This window comes from Odontesthes bonariensis, chromosome 8 (assembly GCF_027942865.1).
Source record: "Odontesthes bonariensis isolate fOdoBon6 chromosome 8, fOdoBon6.hap1, whole genome shotgun sequence".
NCBI classification, from domain to species: domain Eukaryota; kingdom Metazoa; phylum Chordata; class Actinopteri; order Atheriniformes; family Atherinopsidae; genus Odontesthes; species Odontesthes bonariensis.
Window position 1 is genome coordinate 28,041,527 of NC_134513.1, and position 22,482 is coordinate 28,064,008.

The window sequence follows — 22,482 nt, forward strand, 5'->3', positions numbered from 1 at the left end:
CCCAGAAAACTGTGGTAACATTTTCTGTTGCTTCACATAATCTGAGTCAGTGGGAGAATGTAAATGTTGAATAAAAGAGGCTCCAGAATTGGACCCTGGGGAACTCCACACGCCAGTCAATGTCAGTTTTGAGAGAATAGGAATGCCTGCAACCGAAGGGCCTGCGGGTGGGAAAATGCTGCTCAGGTAGTTCCCACAGGAATCGCCTCAGGACTGCCCTCTGAGAATCATTTTGTTTTTTATATCGAATACAATGCTCCTTGTTACCAACAATAATAAAAGGGCTTAAAAATTTAAAATGACTGAATCCTAGAAATCATTTTGATATGGTTCATAAATGAGTGGAACCTTTCCATTTACACTCTCAGGCACACAAACATAAATAATGTTTTTGCACAAGGGTGTAATAATGATGTTGACATTGGTGGGGACATAATTTTTTCACTCCACCACCAACTAAGTTTGAGGGACACGTCCTTCGTGTGGGGGGTGTGGGGGGCCTCCCCCAGAAATTTTTTATTTCTTAGATGCAATTTCCTGCATTTTAACCAATTCTGGGGTGAAAAATGCAAATCCCATCTGATTCACAGCCCTCTGATTTTTTTTTTTAATGTAAACCATAATGGCAAGATTGAGAATTGATTTTTTTATGCAAGTCACTCAAGTTTCTGGTGACTTCAACATTATCCCAGGCCCAAGCAGACATTGCCACAAAAAGATGTTTTATGTGTGTTATGTGTTTCTGAAATTTCAGGATCTGTAAGTTGATGAGTTTGGGTGCATTTTGTATAAAATATCAACTGATGAAGTTTTGAAAGTGCACACTGCAAAGATAAGTGTGAAAAGTGTGAACAATAAAAGTGGAAATGTACAATTTTTGAAAAATGTAGGCGGATGACTACTTAGCATTAGCAACAAGCATTTATTAGCTCTGCACAGTTCCCACAAAAATAAAACACCAGCAGTCAAAAGATTAAGGTCCAGCAAACATTTATTAAAAATAAAGACATACTGGCACATGAAAAACACTTTTCCACAGCTCACTTTTTCCTGAGCTCCTACAAACTATTAAGTTTGTAGCTTTGAGCCTATTAACTAGCCATATCTTGTATGAATGAGCCATGCAATGCATGGCGCCGCCGTTCATTGAGGCAGACAAACTGCTGAGTAACTTACCGTTGACTTGGTGAAATAACCTCTTATGTCCGTCAGTTTTCTTTTCTTGCCCGAGTCAGACATGATTACTCCGAGCCAGCGAATAAAAGACCCGTCACCTCGTCAGCTGTTTTCCCGCTATCACCGCTTAGCAACCAACCTAGCAACCAACCTAGCAACAACAAGCCAGGCATAGCGCTACAGAAGGTGATCCAATCACAGATAGCGAGGCTGTCCCCACCAATGACACGCCATCTTTGAGAGAAGGAACTGCGGGAGGGGAAAATTAACCCTTTGTTTCGCCCGTGCTCTGCTGTGGTCCATGAGTTTAAGCATTCGAAAATTATAGAACGAGTGAAAAAAAATCAACACAGAAAGAAAAATATATCTAGTGTGAGATTTCTTTGTTAAGTGTGAGAGCGTGACACTAAGTCTGAAGGAGTGAGTGTCACGGCAGATGCGTGAGAGTTGGCAACCCTGCCTTCGGGGGTCTGAGTTGGAAAAACTGCGCTATGGAACTTTGCTGGAGCGGCCCGGTAGCTGAGCGGAAGTACTTCGACTTGCTTTCTGGCACACCTACCGCAAAAACAAATAGACCCCTCTCACGCTCCCAGGTACATTTGACTTGTCTTACCTTCTCGGTCGACATAGCTTGCACCTTCTAACTCCTCGCCGGTTCGTCAACAAACGTGAAAAGTGAAAGTGAAAGGGTGTTGTATTTACGACACTGTAACCGTACATTACCTCCAAGCCTGTAGGGGGAGCTCCAGAGTGGGATTTTTGAGAAGTTACATTGTTTCGCTTAAAATAAGAATTTCTATAAGGAAAAAATGTGTCGTGACGGGTGGGTTGGTAGGACACGGACTCGAGAGATGTAAAAAGCAAACTTGGTTTATTTTTAACTTTGGACAAAACAAAAGGCGCAGCTGAGCCAGATGACAAAAACTTCAACTGTGAAATCAAAACATGAACATGACAAAAATAAAATTGGAAAAAAATTGAGATTTTTTTTTATATTCGTCAGGTTTCCGAAATGTGTCCCCCCCAATGTTAAACTCATTCCTACGCCCTTGGTTGTGTCACTTGTTGTGGCTGAAGTTGTGTTTAGTTCATCTCAGGATCCTCGTAGTCCTCAACAGAAGCGATGATCTTTGAGAACTGGTAGAGGGAAATGTGAGGAAAAAATGTTCTGTGAACTGAAAGTGTTTTATGTTTGTTTTTAAAGGATACTGTGAACCATGGCGAACATGGAATTGGTGGTGCGATGGTGGTCCAAAAAAACAACAACAACCCACAAACACTCTGAAATTTGGTAGATCTCAAGCTAGTACTTTTGAATAACACGCCGATTTTACCTTTATCCCTAACACACACACACCCACATCTTATTTACAATAAGATGAAAAGCACAATCAGTTATAAAGTGAGAAAGCTAAATTTAAACAAAACCAATAACTAACATGTTTTAGTGCTTAGTTTTGGAGGAATTGACTTGCACTAGAGATCACATGTACAATATTCAGAGAAGAAACATGAGCAATACTAGCTGACACAAAAGACTGACTATTTTCTATCCTAAAGCCCAAAACACCTCTGTCAATGTTTCTCTCATATTTCCAAAGTTGGTTGTTTTGTTTGTGTCTTCTTCTCTAAAGTTGTGTTTCTGGCTTGGTGACCACGAATTTGTTTATTTCAGCCAAGTCTGAAGTGCCTGCATCACAGAAGTCTGGGAAGTCTGTTCTCTGTGGGATGAAATTAATTACTGAGCCAGCAAATCTTGTGAAAGTAGTAGGATGGCAATAAATCCAGAGCTTTGCTGGAAGTTTTGACTATGGGAAAGCCTTAAAGGTAGGGTAGGAGATCCTAGATTTCAGGAGTCCTAGAGTCCAGCGAAGCTGCATTTTGAAAATACACAGGTACAAAGTCCTAACCCCTTTCTTCAGACTTTCCCCCGAAGCCACGCCTCTAGAGTACTTGAACGCGCAATGCTTGTTCACGAGCAGAAAGGTGCACGAGCGCTGTTTAAATCGTCGTTGCCGTATTTAGTATATGCTAACTATACGTTTAATAATGCTAGGTGCTAGCCAAGCTGGCTCTAGTTTAGCTTCCTGCCAAGCTTCTGGGCACGCGTAATTTGTTCACGAAGAAGGGTACGCGCACAGGGGGAAGGAGGAGCAGATTGCAGTTTGATAGACGCATCAGAATCCAATCATCGTTCAGTATGATTGGATAGTGTTTTTCCTGGATTGTTCGTTCTTAGAGGCCACTAAAACTTTTAATTTTTGTGTCAAAACTTTTAATTAATTGGTTGCAATGGGGATGTGAATAGTATTTCAAGGAATATGTAAAAAATGCTCCAGAAAAAGAACCCCTACCCCACCTTTAAGTCTTTCTTCATCTTAAAGTCAGACTCCATTTCACTTGCAGACTAGAGATGAAATTTGAAAAATAAAAAAATCTGACAGACTTTAGGCAGCTCCTACATCTTCTCTACCCTTAGCACACACACTTAGTTATGTTTTATGCACCCGTCTCTTAATTTCAGAGGACATTACAGTGAATTACATACATTTCCTAAAGACTAACTGAAGCAATGCTCTCCACTGGCCCAGCCACTCCCCAAACCCAGGATTTTTTTCCTAGAATTTAAATTATTTTGGTCAAACTATGTCCCTACATGGCGACTCTGCACAAAGTAAAAGTCCCCATGACAACCAATATACAGTTCCTCCAGCCCCATATCAAATCTCTGTTCCACACTCACCTCTGGTAAGTAATATTATCTCCACCACATATTCATATGCTGCAAAGGCAAGTTTTTTAATACTGTGATAGCAGTGATCTGAAAAAAACATTTTATTCAGATGTATTTTAAGTGCTCTTCAATCCTACCGACGCCTTCCGATGAGGAAGCAGAGTTGGGGAGCTCGGACGTGGGACCTCCCATTTCTGGGGCTGAGGTTGCCGAGGTGGTCAAAAAACTCCTCGGGGTTGGATGAGGTCCGTCCTGAGTTCCTCAAGGCTCTGGATGTTGTGGGGCTGTCTTGGTTGACACGCCTCTGCAGCATCGCGTGGACATGGGGGGCAGTGCCTCTGGACTGGCAGATCGGGGTGGTGGTCCCCCTCTTTAAAAAGGGGGACCGGAGGGTGTGTTCCAACTATAGAGGGATCACACTCCTCAGCCTCCCTGGTAAGGTCTTTTCGGGGGTACTGGAGAGGAGGATCCGCCGAATAGTTGAATCTTGGATTCAGGAAGTGCAGTGTGGTTTTCGTCCTGGCCGTGGAACAGCGGACCAGCTCTATACCCTCCGCAGGATCCTGGAGGGTGCATGGGAGTTCGCCCAACCGGTCTACATGTGTTTTGTGGACTTGGAGAAGGCGTTCGACCATGTCCCTCGGGGACTCTTGTGGGGGGTGCTCCAGGAGTATGGAGTGCCGGACTCCTTGATATGGGCTGTTCGGTCTCTGTATGACCGGTGTCAGAGTTTGGTCCGCATTGCTGGCAGTAAGTCGGACATGTTTCCTGTGAGGGTTGGACTCCGTCAGGGCTGCCCTTTGTCACCGATTCTGTTCATAATTTTTATGGACAGAATTTCTAGGCACAGCCAGGGCGTTGAGGGGGTCTGGTTTGGCTACCTCAGAATCGGGTCTCTGCTTTTTGCGGACGATGTTGTTCTGTTGGCGTCGTCAGGCCGTGACCTTCAGCTCTCACTGGAGCGGTTCGCAGCCGAGTGTGAAGCGGCTGGGATGGGAATCAGCACCTCCAAATCCGAGACCATGGTCTTCGGCCGGAAAAGGGTGGAATGCAATCTCCGGGTCGGGAATAAGATCCTTCCCCAAGTGGAGGAGTTCAAGTATCTTGGGGTCTTATTCACGAGTGATGGACGAATGGAGCAGGAGATTGACAGACGGATGCGGGCTCTGCACCGGCCCGTCGTGGTGAAGAAGGAGCTGAGCCAGAAGGCGAAGCTCTCGATTTACCGGTCAATCTATGTTCCTACCCTCACCTATGGGTAGTGACCGAAATAACGAGATCGCAAATACAAGCGGCCCAAATGAGTTTCCTCCGCAGGGTGTCTGGGCTCTCCCTTAGAGATAGGGTGAGAAGCTCGGTCATCCGGGAGGGGCTCGGAGTAGAACCGCTGCTCCTCCGCATCCAGAGGAGTCAGATGAGGTGGCTCGGACATCTGGTGAGAATGCCTCCTGGACGCCTCCCTGGTGAGGTGTTCTGGGCCCGTCCCACTGGGAGGAGGCCCCGGGGAAGACCCAGGACACGTTGGAGAGACTGTTTCTCGGCTGGCCTGGGAACGCCTCGGGGTCCCCCCAGAGGAGCTGGAGGAAGTGGCCGGGGACAGGGACGTCTGGGTCTCTTTGCTCAAGCTGCTGCCCCCGCGACCCGATCCCCGGACCAGCGCAAGATGATGGATGGAAGGTATTTTAAGTGCATTTCTTCATAATATCCAGCACAACTGTGAAAGTGAAGAGATTTTTAACATTAGGAAGATACTGGGAAATGTTGTCTATAAGGCAAGCAATGATCTATAACATAAATCTTAGTTTAGTTGAATTATCGACAAGTTACATAGAACTAAATTTATTAATGCAAACAGAAAAAACACAACATAGGTGAATCTGAACCAAGACCCCATAGATTTTATATTCTCTCTAAGATCCATAAGGAACCCAATACTTAGACGATACCTTGGGAGATTCCTCCGTGAACACCCATTGTGTCGGAATCTGGAAACGAATTCATCGAATTTCATTTATACACTCTTTCAATTAAACATCAAAGACACTTATCATTTTATTGATGTGGAGAGTCTTAAATACCAATATTGATGCTTAGTTTCTAGTCTAATTAGGTCCCAATAAGCCCAAATAGCAAAGAGAAATAAAAAATGCATGTAAAAAAAAATCACCTTGGGCCTTAGTAGGTTGAGATCAAACTTGTCCTACAGATTTAATGCTACAGACTTCAAACTTGGCAAGGTGACTCTTAAGACATGGGGGGTATAATTCATGGAAAAACTTTTTCAAAACTTAAAGGGCGTGGGAACGCCTCAAAGTTTGATGACTCGCCATCACTCGACTCAAAAAATGAAGTCGCTTATAACTCCCACATACATTATCCAATCTGTCCCAAACTTCATACGGTGATTGCTGGACCCAGCCTGAACGCGCAAATATAACATAATGACATCCACCTATAGCGCCACCTGCTGGTGGTCGGAAATGTCTTTTTTTTTCCACACCTCGCATTTGATCAAACTCGCTCCTACAGATTTAATGCTTTAAGCTTCAAACTTGGCCAGGTTACTCTTAAGACATGGGGGGAAAAATTCATGGAGAAACTTTTTCAAACCTCCAAGGGGATGGCCGGCCCAACGTACGCACATCCCAACGTACGCCACCTCGGTCCCGCCTACAGCTGCTTGCAGCTTTCTAGTTCTTTCTTTCTTTCTTTCTTTCTTTCTTTCTTTCTTTCTTTCTTTCTTTCTTTCTTTCTTTCTTTGCAAAAGGTCTGCGAAAACTCATGAAATTTTGCGAGCGCCACCTGCCAGTCGACGACATGAAAGTATCTAAACTTTATATTTTTGGGAGTCGCTCATTGACTCTGTAGCGCCCCCTACGATGCTTAAAAATGGTCCCCTTAATAGGATTAGTTTTGCGTAGGACGATGAATTTCGGTACACTCATTCATCATGCCCAGATGCACAAAAAAGTCTCTTCCCGCCATGGTCCCATGTCCACAGGAAGGCGGCCATTTTGGATTGAAAGTGAGTTTTTATGCCATTTTTGACCGATTCCACGCCTTATATAAGATCGAACTTGTCCCACAGATTTAATGCTACACTCTTCAAACTTGGCCAGGTTACTCTTAAGACATGGGGGGAAAAATTCATGGGGAAACTTTTTCAAAAGGGCGTGGCCGTGGCGACGCCTCAAGTTTGATGACTTGCCATCACTCGAATCAAAATTCAAGTCGCTTATAACTTCCACATGCATTATCCAATCTGTCCCAAACTTCATAAGGTGAATGCTGAACGCGTACATATTATCATAGTGACATCCACCTATAGCGCCACCTGCTGGTGGTTGGAAAAGTATTTTTTTTCCACACCTCGCATTTGATCGAACTCCTCCTACATATTTCATGCTACAAGCTTCAAACTTGGACAGGTTACTCTTAAAACATGGAGAAAGTTTTTCAAACCTCAAAGGGCGTGGCCGTGGCGACACCTCAAATATATGACTGGCCACAAAAAATTAAGTCGCCTATAACTTCCACATACACTATCCAATCTGTCCCAAACGTCATTCGGTGATTGCTGGACCCAGCCTGAACGCGCACATATAAAATAGTGACATCCACCTACAGCGCCACCTAATGGTGGTCAGAAATGTCTTTTTTTTAACACACCTTGCATTTGATCAAACTCCTCCTACATATTTCATGCTAAAATCTTCAAACTTGGCCAGGTTACTCTTAAGACACGGGGGGAAAATTAATTGAAAAACTTTTCAAAACTCTGAACGGTGTGGGCGTGGCCAGGCAGTGAAAATCATGTGATGGCGTTTGTGATTTGAAAGCCTTATCATCATCGCATTTTCAAAAATCCCGCTGCATTGGGGTTATTATGTGCTCGTACGTACGGAGAGGGTATCGTGCGTGTGGGCAGAGCTGCAGCTCCAGCGTCCAGCGCATGCCCCAACGTACGCACATTCCAACGTACGTCATCTCGGTCCTGCTCACAGCTGCTTGCAGCTTTCTAGTTATTGATGTTGTTATTACAATCATTGTAAATATTTAACAAAAATTTGAGCTACTTGACTAATTTGAATTTCCCCCATTGGGGGATGAATAAATTATTTTTCTAATTTCTGGTGAATATTAAATTAACACTATTTATGAAACAAATATACAAATGCTGTATAACTGTTTTGATCTCTTCTCAAAGCAGCTTTTTTGTATTTGATTCACGAAGAAATAAGTTGATGTAAGTTTCTCCAAGGCTTGGCCTTAATGAAGACTTGCGTGACCTCAAGGCTTCAGGAAATCGGAGGCTAGTTGAAACATTAACATGATAAATTCCCTGATGCTCTCCTCTCTTCTTTTCTGTCTGTTACACTTACATTATGCGAGGAGCAGATCTTATTTCAGCATGAAAAACGATTTTTCATGTGTATTAATATGGTATTCCTGAAGACAAAATAATAATCAAGATGAAGTAGAAACATGCAAAACCATGGGCGTAATTTCGGCATGGATATAAGGGACGCGTCCCCACCAATATCCAGCGATTATCGTTTTGTCCGCACCAATTTGATCACTGGGGCTGGGGGGAAAAAACGGTCTCCCGTCTCATTCGCATTGCGGCGAAGAAAGGGTTAACCAAAAGTCCTTTGCCAAAGGCTGACGACCAATCTGATTGGCTGTGCCTTCCCCTTCTTTCACGTGAGACTCTAGGTTGTGTATGGTTGCTAGGAGGCAGGAGCGCCAAAAAAAAAAAAAGCTGAGGTCTTTTCGGTAGGTTCTATCACTGCGCTAATCAGTGGTGTTACCACACGGTACGTTATTAAATTACTCTGGCAGGCTAACGTTCCAGAATCTTTGGTGCAACAAGGGTGACACGGGCACATGACTGCCAAGTGAGATGGCAGGCAAAAGAAAAAAAGTGGACATACGGAGCTACTTTTCAAAGAAATCTGTAAGTCACACTATCACTCGCTAATGAAATGACGTTTGGAACACAGCCCGTTAGCAGGGCAAACTCGTTATCTATGAATCAAGTTGTCTACGATGGCACAACTAACTGCAGAGACTGTTGTGCAGTTGAATATCCAATGAATGAAATGGCATTCATGGCCCATTTTATTGTCCAGGTGACAGATCCAACATCACAACGCCACACTACAACACAGGCAGACGGCGATGGAGAGAAAGAGTCACAGGTGAAGTTGAATGATGATTAGTTGCCGAAGTTGTCCTGTAATTTACCATGGGTTACATAACCAATGATAGGCTGATGATGGTTCATTACTGTCTTTGAGTGCATTAAGTGAATGCTCATGGGATGTCACTGCTATTTAACAGGTGACAGCTCAGCCATGTTCTAATAGCTCAGACAAAGGCGAAGAGACAGGAGCACAGGTGAATTTTATTGTTGATTATTGATTGATACTACTAGTAATTTTTAACACAATTCATGTTGGTAGATGAATGTTGGTTAATGATGTAAAGTGATTAATTGGTGTATGCTTGGCAAAAAAATGAATTGACATGTTATGGTTTTTTTGTACGTCGTATCAATGTATTATTTTATCAGGTGGCAATCATGACACATGATACAGGGGAAGATACAGGAGAAGAGTCAGGGTCAAAGGTGAGGTCAATTAAGAACAACCATGTTTTTTAATGTGAGGATAAAAAGTATGCAGTTAATTATGTGGGTGGTGATATCATGAGGTCACATGTAATTATCATCACATAATGTTACAGTATGGCTAATGGTATCATGTGGGCTATTTCTAAGGAAACTGGCACACCTGTAGTGAGCATCAGGGAGAGCAGCAGTGAGAGTGACACCGGCAGTGATGAAGAGCAGTGTAGTGGTGGTGATAGTCTGGACATAGGCAATAAGCCAAACCAGCCTGACCCAAAATCCATCCCAGATCAAACATTGACCAGTAGGGTCCTCCATTTTCAAGAAAGGTGGTATAAACAGTACCCATGGCTTCATTATAGTCCTGCAGTAAAGGGAGTTCTCTGTTTTTACTGTGTGAAGGCATATACTGTACAGAAAAGTGCTATGTCAAAAAAAGCAGACCCTGCATTCTCCTCCAAGGGGTATACAAACTGGAAGAATGCGCTTGAAAGATTTGAACGGCACCAAAATTCTCAGGCCCATCATCATGCAGTCACAGTGCATGCTCAACAAGCAGCCCCCATAGATTCACAACTCTCAAGTGCCTGGTCAAAACAGCAGGGAAATGCCAGACACTGCTTAAGAAGTATTGTTGGTTCAGTACAGTTCCTTAGCAGGCAGGGATTGGCAATGCGTGGCCATGGAAAGGAAGATGGTAACCTGTTTCAACACTTGAAACATAAAGCCAAGGATGACGCCTGTCTCTCTGACTGGTTGTCCACCATGATTATACATCTCCAACAGTGCAAAATGAGATTTTACAGTTGTTTGGCACCTGTATAGTTAAAGATATTGCACAAACTCTCAGATCTCTGTCTGTGCAGCAGTTCTCCATCATTATAGATGGTACTCAAGATATTTCAGGGACTGAGCAAGAGTCCATATGTTTTAGGTATGTGGATGAGGATCTGGTTCCACATGAGGTGTTTGTGGGCTTATATCAAGTGTCAAGAACTACTGGAGTGGAGATAGCAAGAGCAGCGGTGGATGTGCTTTTGAGGCTGAATATCCCATTGGCATATTTGAGAGGTCAGGCATATGATGGTGCAGCAAACATGTCAGGATCGTATTCAGGTGCACAGGCAGAAATGAAAAAAACAGCAACCACTGGCATTGGATGTGCACTGCGGGCCTCACTGCCTGAACCTGATAACACAGGCTGCATGTCAGGCCAGTCCTTTAATTCGTGATGCCTTAGAGTGGGTGCATGATCTGGGGACATTAAGCAAGCAGTCAGGCAAATTCAAGGGCATGTTTTCAGCTGTAGCCGCAGATTCAGAGGGACCAAATGTGTCTCTTAGACCACTCTGCCCAACCAGGTGGACAGTAAGGGGAAATGCTGTCAAAGCCGTGCTATCTCAATATGAGAGTGTGCTGGTGAGCCTAGAGGAGATGGCAGCAAGTGGGTCAAGCTCAGCTGCTAAGGCAAATGGTTTGCATGACAGATTTTCAAAGGGAAAGATAGTGCTTGGGCTTCTAGTGGCATTGGAGGTCATTGAGGAGCTAGAATGCCTCAATAAGTCCCTGCAGAAAAGAACAGCAACAATTGCTGGAATGAAGGAAGCAATAGAGTGCGTCAAATCCACCCTACAGGGTAAAAGAAATGAGGAAAAATTCCAGAAAGTGTTCGATAAAGCTGTGGAAATGGTGGATTCCCTGGAACTTGAGCCAATTCAGATTCCTCACCAGAGACGGCCACCGAAACGGTACACTGGTGAGGCAGGCAGTCACACTCCCAAGACACCTGAGGAGTCTTACAGACCAGAATTTTACAAGGTGCTGGATACTGTAGCTGTTCAGTTTGAGGATAGGTTTAACCAACCTGATCTGTGTGTCTTGCAGAAATTGGAAGAAACTCTGCTGTCTGGAAAGGTGGATGGCATTGTTGATCAGTACCCAGAAAATAACAGGCAGACTCTTGAGATTCAGTTGGCCATGTTCAGGTCAAAATATACATTCACATCTAGTAGTGAGGTGGCTACTATTATCAGAGGGATGCCAGTTGAGGTGAGGGGTTTGTTTAATGAAGTGGAAAGCCTTGTCAGGCTGCTTTTAGTTGTGCCAGTTTCATCAGCTGAAGCAGAGAGAAGCTTCAGTGCCCTGAGAAGGCTGAAAACATGGCTGCGGTCAACAATGACCCAAGTGAGATTGAACAATGCAGCTGTATGCCATGTTCATCAGGACATACTGGATAATATAGACATAAAACAAATATGCCAACAGTTTGTCGCAGTTAACGATCGACGTAGGCATGTGTTTGGCTCCTTCACATAGACCCATTCTTGTGCTCATCAGTTGAGATGACAGTTGCAGTATGGCTGAAATACTTACTAAGTCTTGAGGAGTAAAGTAATGTTAAGATGTAAAGTGATGTTAAGATGTAAGTATTTATTTAGTTAGTTCTCCTTTCATATAGCATGCCCTACACCATTGCAGAAGGAAAGTTCATTGTTTAAATATAAATCACTTAGACTAACTGCTTAATGCTGTATAGTTGAAAATAAAGTAGGCCTACATTTTTTCTGTTATTGTAATGTTTTGTTTCATGGAGACCCGTTTCACGGCAGAAGTAAACAGACGTGTAAACTATCAATGTGTGTCATTGATTGATTCGGTTGTACACCGACTGAAGGTATATCATTTGTGGCAGTTTTGGGGGGTGGGGGTGGGGGGGATTAGGTCCCTGTCCCCACCAATGTCAAAGCCAAAGTTACACCCTTGAAAGTGATAACAGGTATATTCTTGAAACTACAGTTGATGGGCAGAACGATGGTCTTAGACCAGTTGATAGAGTAGTCAGAAAGTGCTGAGAATTTATTTATGAGTGTGATCGTGTGAGTGAGAGATGTCTCTGAGTTCTGAAGGAAAAGTAATACATCATCAGCATAAAGACTTATTTTGTGTTCAATATTTTTGGGATGGATGCCTTTAATATTTCTATCTTGTCTGATAGCGGCTGCTAAAGGTTCGATGAAGATTGCAAAAAGTGAGGGTGAAAGTGGGCAACCCTGTCTGGTACCTCTCTGCAGACTGAAGCTTGGAGAAATTTGATCATTTGTCCTGACACATGCATTTGGGGAGCTATATAGTATCCTTATCCAGTTAATGAAGTACGCCCCAAACCCGACATTGTTTAATGCTGCAAATAAAAATTTCCAGTTAACTTTATCAAATGCTTTTTCAGCATCTAAAGAGACGATTGTTGACGATTCCAAGTTGCTGATGGTAGAATAATCTATGAGATTAATTAGTGTGTGTGTGTGTTAGTGGATGAGTGTCTACCCTTTATAAAACCTGTCTGGTCAGGATGTATTATAAGGGGAGTTATTTTTTCTATTCTTTCGGCGAGAGCTTTGCAGATTATTTTGAGGTCTACATTTATTAGTGATATTGGGCGGTAGCTGGATGGAAGTACAGGGTCTTTTCCTGGTTTCTGTAGAAGGATAATGTTAGCAGAGTTCATGTTAGGGGATAATCTGCCATTCGATAACAACAGCAGAACTGTCTTAAGTTTACGCTAAACACAGTGCCAAAACCTGATTCCCTCATTCCCTGACCGGGAATCGAACCCGGGCCGCGGCGGTGAGAGCGCCGAATCCTAGCCACTAGACCATCAGGGACCCAAAAGCAGTGCACACGGTACAGGTTGCAACACTGTGGTGAACTCTTCCTAACTGGCAAATTATTTGGCACAGTGCATTGTACTGAAGTTGTGGACATTTTAGCCTTAGATGAAAGCAATTCTGCACATCTGGAGAATAAATCCAAGCAAGAACAAGTTTCACGCTTTAGACTTCTCTCTTATTTCAGGGAGAAATAGAAAGATTCCTGAGTAAGAGTGAGTGTGTCATAGCCCTGCAAGAAAAACAGTTGATAGATGACTAAATCAGGGTCTGTCAGGGCGTTGGTGGTATAGTGGAGAGAATAGCTGCTTCCCAAGCAGTTGACCTGGGTTCGATTTCCGGCCAGTGCATTCTCTGCTCCTTGTATAATCAACTTTCAAATGTACCTTGCTATCTCTACTTCTGTTCAGACAATGGGTGGCTTGTTGGGCAAGCACAGTCTCAAGCTTAAAGCATTCTAACAACTCTTCAACCAAGGAAGCATGCTTTTCTATGACTCTTCAGTTAAAGTGATGGTCTGTTATTTCATGTGCATTCTAAGATCCTCCTCTACAAAGCAAGTGGGGAAGATTAGATTCCACAGTGCCGTACGACACAAAAAACGGCACTCCTTCAATCTCAATACAAGACGGATGGACGGCCAGCACCTGCCAGATCGCCAAATGCTCCAAGTCCGCGGTTAAAAACATTTCGTCCGACAATAGACCATGAAATTTCTCTTTTTCTGTATCATTCGTGGATGCCCATGTCATTTAATGACAAATGGCATTTGTCTTTGCTGCTCAAGATGTTATTAAGCACCGTGTTACACATCAAAGTATCAGAAAAACTTGATCATTCTTTTAGTTTTTAAAAGCCACAACGGTCCTAGAGCTGCTGGAAAGAGTTAAGCGAGCCCTTCTCTAAAGAGAAGTAGTAAATCTGCTGGCTGTAAAGTGTTATTTCAAATCAAGTGGTGCGCATAGGATGACTTCTTACAAACCAACGTTCCTATTGAATTTGTGACAGGGCTCAATTAAATTGACATTCTAGATGGATATCATTCGATAACAACAGCAGAACTGTCTTAAGTTTTACGCTAAACACAGTGCCAAAACCTGATTCCCTCATTCCCTGACCGGGAATCGAACCCCGGCCGCGGCGGTGAGAGCGCCGAATCCTAGCCACTAGACCATCAGGGACCCAAAAGCAGTGCACACGGTACAGGTTGCAACACTGTGGTGAACTCTTCCTAACTGGCAAATTATTTGGCATAGTGCATTGTACTGAAGTTGTGGACATTTTAGCCTTAGATGAAAGCAATTGTGCACATCTGGAGAATAAATCCAAGCAAGCACAACTTTCACGCTTTAGACTTCTCTCTTATTTCAGGGAGAAATAGAAAGATTCCTGAGTAAGAGTGAGTGTGTCATCGCCCTACAAGAAAAACAGTTGATAGATGACTAAATCAGGGTCTGTCAGGGCATTGGTGGTATAGTGGAGAGAATAGCTGCTTCCCAAGCAGTTGACTGGGGTTCGATTCCTGGCCAATGCATTCTCTACTCCTTGTATAATCAGCTTTCAAATGTACCTTGCTATCTCTACCTCTGTTCAGACAGTGGGTGGCTTGTTGGGGAAACACAGTCTCAAGCTTAATGCACTCTAGCTACTCTTCAACCAAGGAAGCATGTTTTGCTATGACTCTTCAGTTAAAGTGATGATCTGTTATCTCATGTGCATTCTAAGTTCCTCCTCTACAAAGCAAGTGGGGAAGATTAGATTCCACAGTGTCGTACGACAAAAAAACGGGACTCCCTCAAACTCAATACAAGACGGATGGACGGCCAGCACCTGCCAGATCGCCAAATGCTCAAAGTCCGCGGACAAAAACATTTCGTCCGACAATAGACCATGAAATTTCTCCTTTTCCGTATCATTCGTGGATGCCCATGTCATTTAATGACAAATGGCATTTGTCTTTGCTGCTCAAGATGTTATTAAGCACCGTATCACACATCAAAGTATCAGAAAAACTTGATCATTCTTTTAGTTTTTAAAAGCCACAACGGTCCTAGAGCTGCTGAAAAGAGTTAAGCGAGCCCTTCTCTAAAGAGAAGTAGTAAATCTGCTGGCTGTAAAGTGTTATTTCAAATCAAGTGGTGCGCATAGGTTGACTTCTTACAAACCAACGTTCTTATTGAATTTGTGACAGGGCTCAATTAAATTGACATTCTAGATGGATATCATTCGATAACAACAGCAGAACTGTCTTAAGTTTACGCTAAACACAGTGCAAAAACCTGATTCCCTCATTCCCTGACCAGGAATCGAACCCGAGCCGCGGCGGTGAGAGCGCCAAATCCTAGCCACTAGACCATCAGGGACCCAAAAGCAGTGCACACGGTACAGGTTGCAACACTGTGGTGAACTCTTCCTAACTGGCAAATTATTTGGCACAGTGCATTGTACTGAAGTTGTGGACATTTTAGCCTTAGATGAAAGCAATTCTGCACATCTGGAGAATAAATCCAAGCAAGAACAAGTTTCACGCTTTAGACTTCTCTCTTATTTCAGGGAGAAATAGAAAGATTCCTGAGTAAGAGTGAGTGTGTCATAGCCCTGCAAGAAAAACAGTTGATAGATGACTAAATCAGGGTCTGTCAGGGCATTGGTGGTATAGTGGAGAGAATAGCTGCTTCCCAAGCAGTTGCCTGGGGTTCGATTCCTGGCCAATGCATTCTCTGCTCCTTGTATAATTAGGTTTCAAATGTACCTTGCTATCTATACCTCTGTTCAGACAATGGGTTGCTTGTTGGGGAAACACAGTCTCAAGCTTAATGCACTCTAGCTACTCTTCAACCAAGGAAGCATGTTTTGCTATGACTCTTCAGTTAAAGTGATGGTCTGTTATCTCATGTGCATTCTAAGTTCCTCCTCTACAAAGCAAGTGGGAAAGATTAGATTCCACAGTGTCGTACGACAAAAAAACGGGACTCCCTCAAACTCAATACAAGACGGATGGACGGCCAGCACCTGCCAGATCGCCAAATGCTCAAAGTCCGCGGACAAAAACATTTAGTCCGACAATAGACCATGAAATTTCTCCTTTTCCGTATCATTCGTGGATGCCCATGTCATTTAATGACAAATGGCATTTGTCTTTGCTGCTCAAGATGTTATTAAGCACCGTGTTACACATCAAAGTATCAGAAAAACTTGATCATTCTTTTAGTTTTTAAAAGCCACAATGGTCCTAGAGCTGCTGGAAAGAGTTAAGCGAGCCCTTCTCTAAAGAGAAGTAGTAAATCTGCTGGCTGTAAAGTGTTATTTCAAATCAAGTGGTGCGCATAGGTTGACTTCTTACAAACCAACGTTCCTATTGAATTTGTGACAGGGCTCAATTAAATTGACATTCTAGATGGATATCATTCGATAACAACAGCAGAACTGTCTTAAGTTTACGCTAAAACCAGTGCCAAAACCTGATTACCTCATTCCCTGACCGGGTATCAAACCCAGGCCACGGCGGTGAGAGCGCCGAATCCTAGCCACTAGACCATCAGTGACCCGAAAGCAGTGCACACGGTACAGGCTGCAACACTGTGGTGAACTCTTCCTAACTGGCAAATTATTTGGCACAGTGCATTGTACTGAAGTTGTGGACATTTTAGCCTTAGATGAAAGCAATTCTGCACATCTGGAGAATAAATCCAAGGAAGCACAAGTTTCACGCTTTAGACTTCTCTCTTATTTCAGGGAGAAATAGAAAGATTCCTGAGTAAGAGTGAGTGTGTCATAGCCCTGCAAGAAAAACAGTTGATAGATGACTAAATCAGGGTCTGTCAGGGCATTGGTGGTATAGTGGAGAGGTTAGCTGCTTCCCAAGCAGTTGACGGGGGTTCGATTCCCGGCCAATGCATTCTCTGCTCCTTGTATAATTAGCTTTCAAATGTACCTTGCTATCTCTACCTCTGTTCATACAATGGGTGGCTTGTTGGGGAAACACAGTCTCAACCTTAATGCACTCTAGCTACTCTTCAACCAAGGAAGCATGTTTTGCTATGACTCTTCAGTTAAAGTGATCGTCTGTTATCTCATGTGCATTCTAAGTTCCTCCTCTACAAAGCAAGTGGGGAAGATTAGATTCCACAGTGCCGTACGACACAAAAAACGGGCCTCCCTCAAACTCAATACAAGACGGACGGACGGACGGACGGACGGACGGCCAGCACCTGCCAGATTACCAAATGCTCCAAGTCCGCGGACAAAAACATTTTGTCCGACAATAGACCATGAAATTTCTCTTTTTCCGTATCATTCGTGGATGCCCATGTCATTTAATGACAAATGGCATTTCTCTTTGCTGCTCAAGATGTTATTAAGCACCGTGTTACACATCAAAGTATCAGAAAAACTTGATCATTCTTTTAGTTTTTAAAAGCCACAACGGTCCTAGAGCTGCTGAAAAGAGTTAAGCGAGCCCTTCTCTAAAGAGAAGTACTAAATCTGCTGGCTGTAAAGTGTTATTTCAAATCAAGTGGTATGCATAGGATGACTTCTTACAAACCAAGGTCCTATTGAATTTGTGACAGGGCTCAATTAAATTGACATTCTAGTTGGATCTCATTGGATAACAACAGCAGAAGTGTCTTAGGTTTACGCTACACACAGTGCCAAAACCTGATTCCCTCATTCCCTGACCGGGAATTGAACCCGGGCCGCGGCGGTGAGAGCACCGAATCCTTGCCACTAGACCATCAGGGACCCAAAAGCAGTTCACACGGTACAGGTTGCAACACGGTCGTGAACTCTTCCTAACTGGCAAATTATTTGGCACAATGCATTGTACTGAAGTTTTGAACATTTTAGCCTTAGATGAAAGCAATTCTGCACATCTGGAGAATGAATCCAAGCAAGCACAACTTTCACGCTTTAGACTTCTCTCTTATTTCAGGGAGAAATAGAAAGATTCCTGAGTAAGAGTGAGTGTGTCATCGCCCTGCAAGAAAAACAGTTGATAGATGACTAAATCAGGGTCTGTCAGGGCATTGGTGGTATAGTGGAGAGAATAGCTGCTTCCCAAGCAGTTGACCTGGGTTCGATTCCTGGCCAATGCATTCTCTACTCCTTGTATAATCAGCTTTCAAATGTACATTGCTATCTCTACCTCTGTTCAGACAATGGGTGGCTTGTTGGGGAAACACAGTCTCAAGCTTAATGCACTCTAGCTACTCTTCAACCAAGGAAGCATGTTTTGCTATGACTCTTCAGTTAAAGTGATGGTCTGTTATCTCATGTGCATTCTAAGTTCCTCCTCTACAAAGCAAGTGGGGAAGATTAGATTCCACAGTGTCGTACGACAAAAAAACGGGACTCCCTCAAACTCAATACAAGACGGATGGACGGCCAGCACCTGCCAGATCGCCAAATGCTCAAAGTCCGCGGACAAAAACATTTCGTCCGACAATAGACCATGAAATTTCTCCTTTTCCGTATCATTCGTAGATGCCCATGTCATTTAATGACAAATGGCATTTGTCTTTGCTGCTCAAGATGTTATTAAGCACCGTGTTACACATCAAAGTATCAGAAAAACTTGATCATTCTTTTAGTTTTTAAAAGCCACAACGGTCCTAGAGCTGCTGAAAAGAGTTAAGCGAGCCCTTCTCTAAAGAGAAGTAGTAAATCTGCTGGCTGTAAAGTGTTATTTCAAATCAAGTGGTGCGCATAGGTTGACTTCTTACAAACCAACGTTCTTATTGAATTTGTGACAGGGCTCAATTAAATTGACATTCTAGATGGATATCATTCGATAACAACAGCAGAACTGTCTTAAGTTTACGCTAAACACAGTGCAAAAACCTGATTCCCTCATTCCCTGACCAGGAATCGAACCCGAGCCGCAGCGGTGAGAGCGCCGAATCCTAGCCACTAGACCATCAGGGACCCAAAAGCAGTGCACACGGTACAGGTTGCAACACTGTGGTGAACTCTTCCTAACTGGCAAATTATTTGGCACAGTGCATTGTACTGAAGTTGTGGACATTTTAGCCTTAGATGAAAGCAATTGTGCACATCTGGAGAATAAATCCAAGCAAGAACAAGTTTCACGCTTTAGACTTCTCTCTTATTTCAGGGAGAAATAGAAAGATTCCTGAGTAAGAGTGAGTGTGTCATAGCCCTGCAAGAAAAACAGTTGATAGATGACTAAATCAGGGTCTGTCAGGGCATTGGTGGTATAGTGGAGAGAATAGCTGCTTCCCAAGCAGTTGCCTGGGGTTCGATTCCTGGCCAATGCATTCTCTACTCCTTGTATAATCAGCTTTCAAATGTACATTGCTATCTATACTTCTGTTCAGACAATGGGTGGCTTATTGGGGAAACACAGTCTCAAGCTTAATGCACTCTAGCTACTCTTCAACCAAGGAAGCATGTTTTGCTATGACTCTTCAGTTAAAGTGATGATCTGTTATCTCATGTGCATTCTAAGTTCCTCCTCTACAAAGCAAGTGGAGAAGATTAGATTCCACAGTGTCGTACGACAAAAAAACGGGACTCCCTCAAACTCAATACAAGACGGATGGACGGCCAGCACCTGCCAGATCGCCATATGCTCCAAGTCCGCGGACAAAAACATTTCGTCCGACAATAGACCATGAAATTTCTCCTTTTCCGTATCATTCGTGGATGCCCATGTCATTTAATGACAAATGGCATTTGTCTTTGCTGCTCAAGATGTTATTAAGCACCGTGTTACACATCAAAGTATCAGAAAAACTTGATCATTCTTTTAGTTTTTAAAAGCCACAACGGTCCTAGAGCTGCTGGAAAGAGTTAAGCGAGACCTTCTCTAAAGAGAAGTAGTAAATCTGCTGGCTGTAAAGTGTTATTTCAAATCAAGTGGTGCGCATAGGATGACTTCTTACAAACCAAGGTCCTATTGAATTTGTGACAGGGCTCAATTAAATTGACATTCCAGATGGATATCATTCGATAACAACAGCATAACTGTCTTAAGTTTACGCTAAACACAGTGCCAAAACCTGATTCTCTCATTCCCTGACCGGGTATCAAACCCAGGCCACGGCGGTGAGAGCGCCGAATCCTAGCCACTAGACCATCAGGGACCCGAAAGCAGTGCACACGGTACAGGTTGCAACACTGTGGTGAACTCTTCCTAACTGGCAAATTATTTGGCACAGTGCATTGTACTGAAGTTGTGGACATTTTAGCCTTAGATGAAAGCAATTCTGCACATCTGGAGAATGAATCCAAGGAAGCACAAGTTTCACGCTTTAGACTTCTCTCTTATTTCAGGGAGAAATAGAAATATTCCTGAGTAAGAGTGAGTGTGTCATAGCCCTGCAAGAAAAACAGTTGATAGATGACTAAATCAGGGTCTGTCAGGGCATTGGTGGTATAGTGGAGAGGATAGCTGCTTCCCAAGCAGTTGACGGGGGTTTGATTCCCGGCCAATGCATTCTCTGCTCCTTGTATAATTAGCTTTCAAATGTACCTTGCTATCTCTACCTCTGTTCAGACAATGGGTGGCTTGTTGGGGAAACACAGTCTCAAGCTTAATGCACTCTAGCTACTCTTCAACCAAGGAAGCATGTTTTGCTATGACTCTTCAGTTAAAGTGATGGTCTGTTATCTCATGTGCATTCTAAGTTCCTCCTCTACAAAGCAAGTGGGGAAGATTAGATTCCACAGTGTCGTACGACAAAAAAACGGGACTCCCTCAAACTCAATACAAGACGGATGGACGGCCAGCACCTGCCAGATCGCCAAATGCTCAAAGTCCGCGGACAAAAACATTTCGTCCGACAATAGACCATGAAATTTCTCCTTTTCCGTATCATTCGTGGATGCCCATGTCATTTAATGACAAATGGCATTTGTCTTTGCTGCTCAAGATGTTATTAAGCACCGTGTTACACATCAAAGTATCAGAAAAACTTGATCATTCTTTTAGTTTTTAAAAGCCACAACGGTCCTAGAGCTGCTGGAAAGAGTTAAGCGAGCCCTTCTCTAAAGAGAAGTAGTAAATCTGCTGGCTGTAAAGTGTTATTTCAAATCAAGTGGTGCGCATAGGTTGACTTCTTACAAACCAACGTTCTTATTGAATTTGTGACAGGGCTCAATTAAATTGACATTCTAGATGGATATCATTCGATAACAACAGCAGAACTGTCTTAAGTTTACGCTAAACACAGTGCAAAAACCTGATTCCCTCATTCCCTGACCAGGAATCGAACCCGAGCCGCGGCTGTGAGAGCGCCGAATCCTAGCCACTAGACCATCAGGGACCCAAAAGCAGTGCACACGGTACAGGTTGCAACACTGTGGTGAACTCTTCCTAACTGGCAAATTATTTGGCACAGTGCATTGTACTGAAGTTGTGGACATTTTAGCCTTAGATGAAAGCAATTGTGCACATCTGGAGAATAAATCCAAGCAAGAACAAGTTTCACGCTTTAGACTTCTCTCTTATTTCAGGGAGAAATAGAAAGATTCCTGAGTAAGAGTGAGTGTGTCATAGCCCTGCAAGAAAAACAGTTGATAGATGACTAAATCAGGGTCTGTCAGGGCATTGGTGGTATAGTGGAGAGAATAGCCGCTTCCCAAGCAGTTGACGGGGGTTCGATTCCCGGCCAATGCATTCTCTGCTCCTTGTATAATTAGCTTTCAAATGTACCTTGCTATCTATACCTCTGTTCAGACAATGGGTGGCTTATTGGGGAAACACAGTCTCAAGCTTAATGCACTCTAGCTACTCTTCAAACAAGGAAGCATGTTTTGCTATGACTCTTCAGTTAAAGTGATCGTCTGTTATCTCATGTGCATTCTAAGTTCCTCCTCTACAAAGCAAGTGGGGAAGATTAGATTCCACAGTGCCGTACGACACAAAAAACGGGCCTCCCTCAAACTCAATACAAGACGGACGGACGGACGGCCAGCACCTGCCAGATTACCAAATGCTCCAAGTCCGCGGACAAAAACATTTTGTCCGACAATAGACCATGAAATTTCTCTTTTTCCGTATCATTCGTGGATGCCCATGTCATTTAATGACAAATGGCATTTCTCTTTGCTGCTCAAGATGTTATTAAGCACCGTGTTACACATCAAAGTATCAGAAAAACTTGATCATTCTTTTAGTTTTTAAAAGCCACAACGGTCCTAGAGCTGCTGAAAAGAGTTAAGCGAGCCCTTCTCTAAAGAGAAGTACTAAATCTGCTGGCTGTAAAGTGTTATTTCAAATCAAGTGGTATGCATAGGATGACTTCTTACAA

General features: G+C 43.3%; 1 protein-coding gene and 4 non-coding genes across 6 annotated transcripts in view; all 5 read right to left on the reverse strand.

Annotated features, from left to right (window-relative positions):
• The window catches only part of LOC142385525 (immunoglobulin kappa light chain-like), a 202,846-nt gene that overhangs the window by 137,538 nt on the left and 42,826 nt on the right, over positions 1-22,482 (reverse strand). The gene's annotated exons all lie outside the window — the stretch shown is intronic.
• Positions 13,133-13,204, reverse strand: trnae-cuc (transfer RNA glutamic acid (anticodon CUC)). The gene has a single exon. It is a non-coding gene; the product is annotated as a tRNA-Glu (tRNA).
• Positions 14,317-14,388, reverse strand: trnae-cuc (transfer RNA glutamic acid (anticodon CUC)). Its single transcript has one exon. It is a non-coding gene; the product is annotated as a tRNA-Glu (tRNA).
• Positions 17,879-17,950, reverse strand: trnae-cuc (transfer RNA glutamic acid (anticodon CUC)). Its single transcript has one exon. It is a non-coding gene; the product is annotated as a tRNA-Glu (tRNA).
• Positions 20,242-20,313, reverse strand: trnae-cuc (transfer RNA glutamic acid (anticodon CUC)). Its single transcript has one exon. It is a non-coding gene; the product is annotated as a tRNA-Glu (tRNA).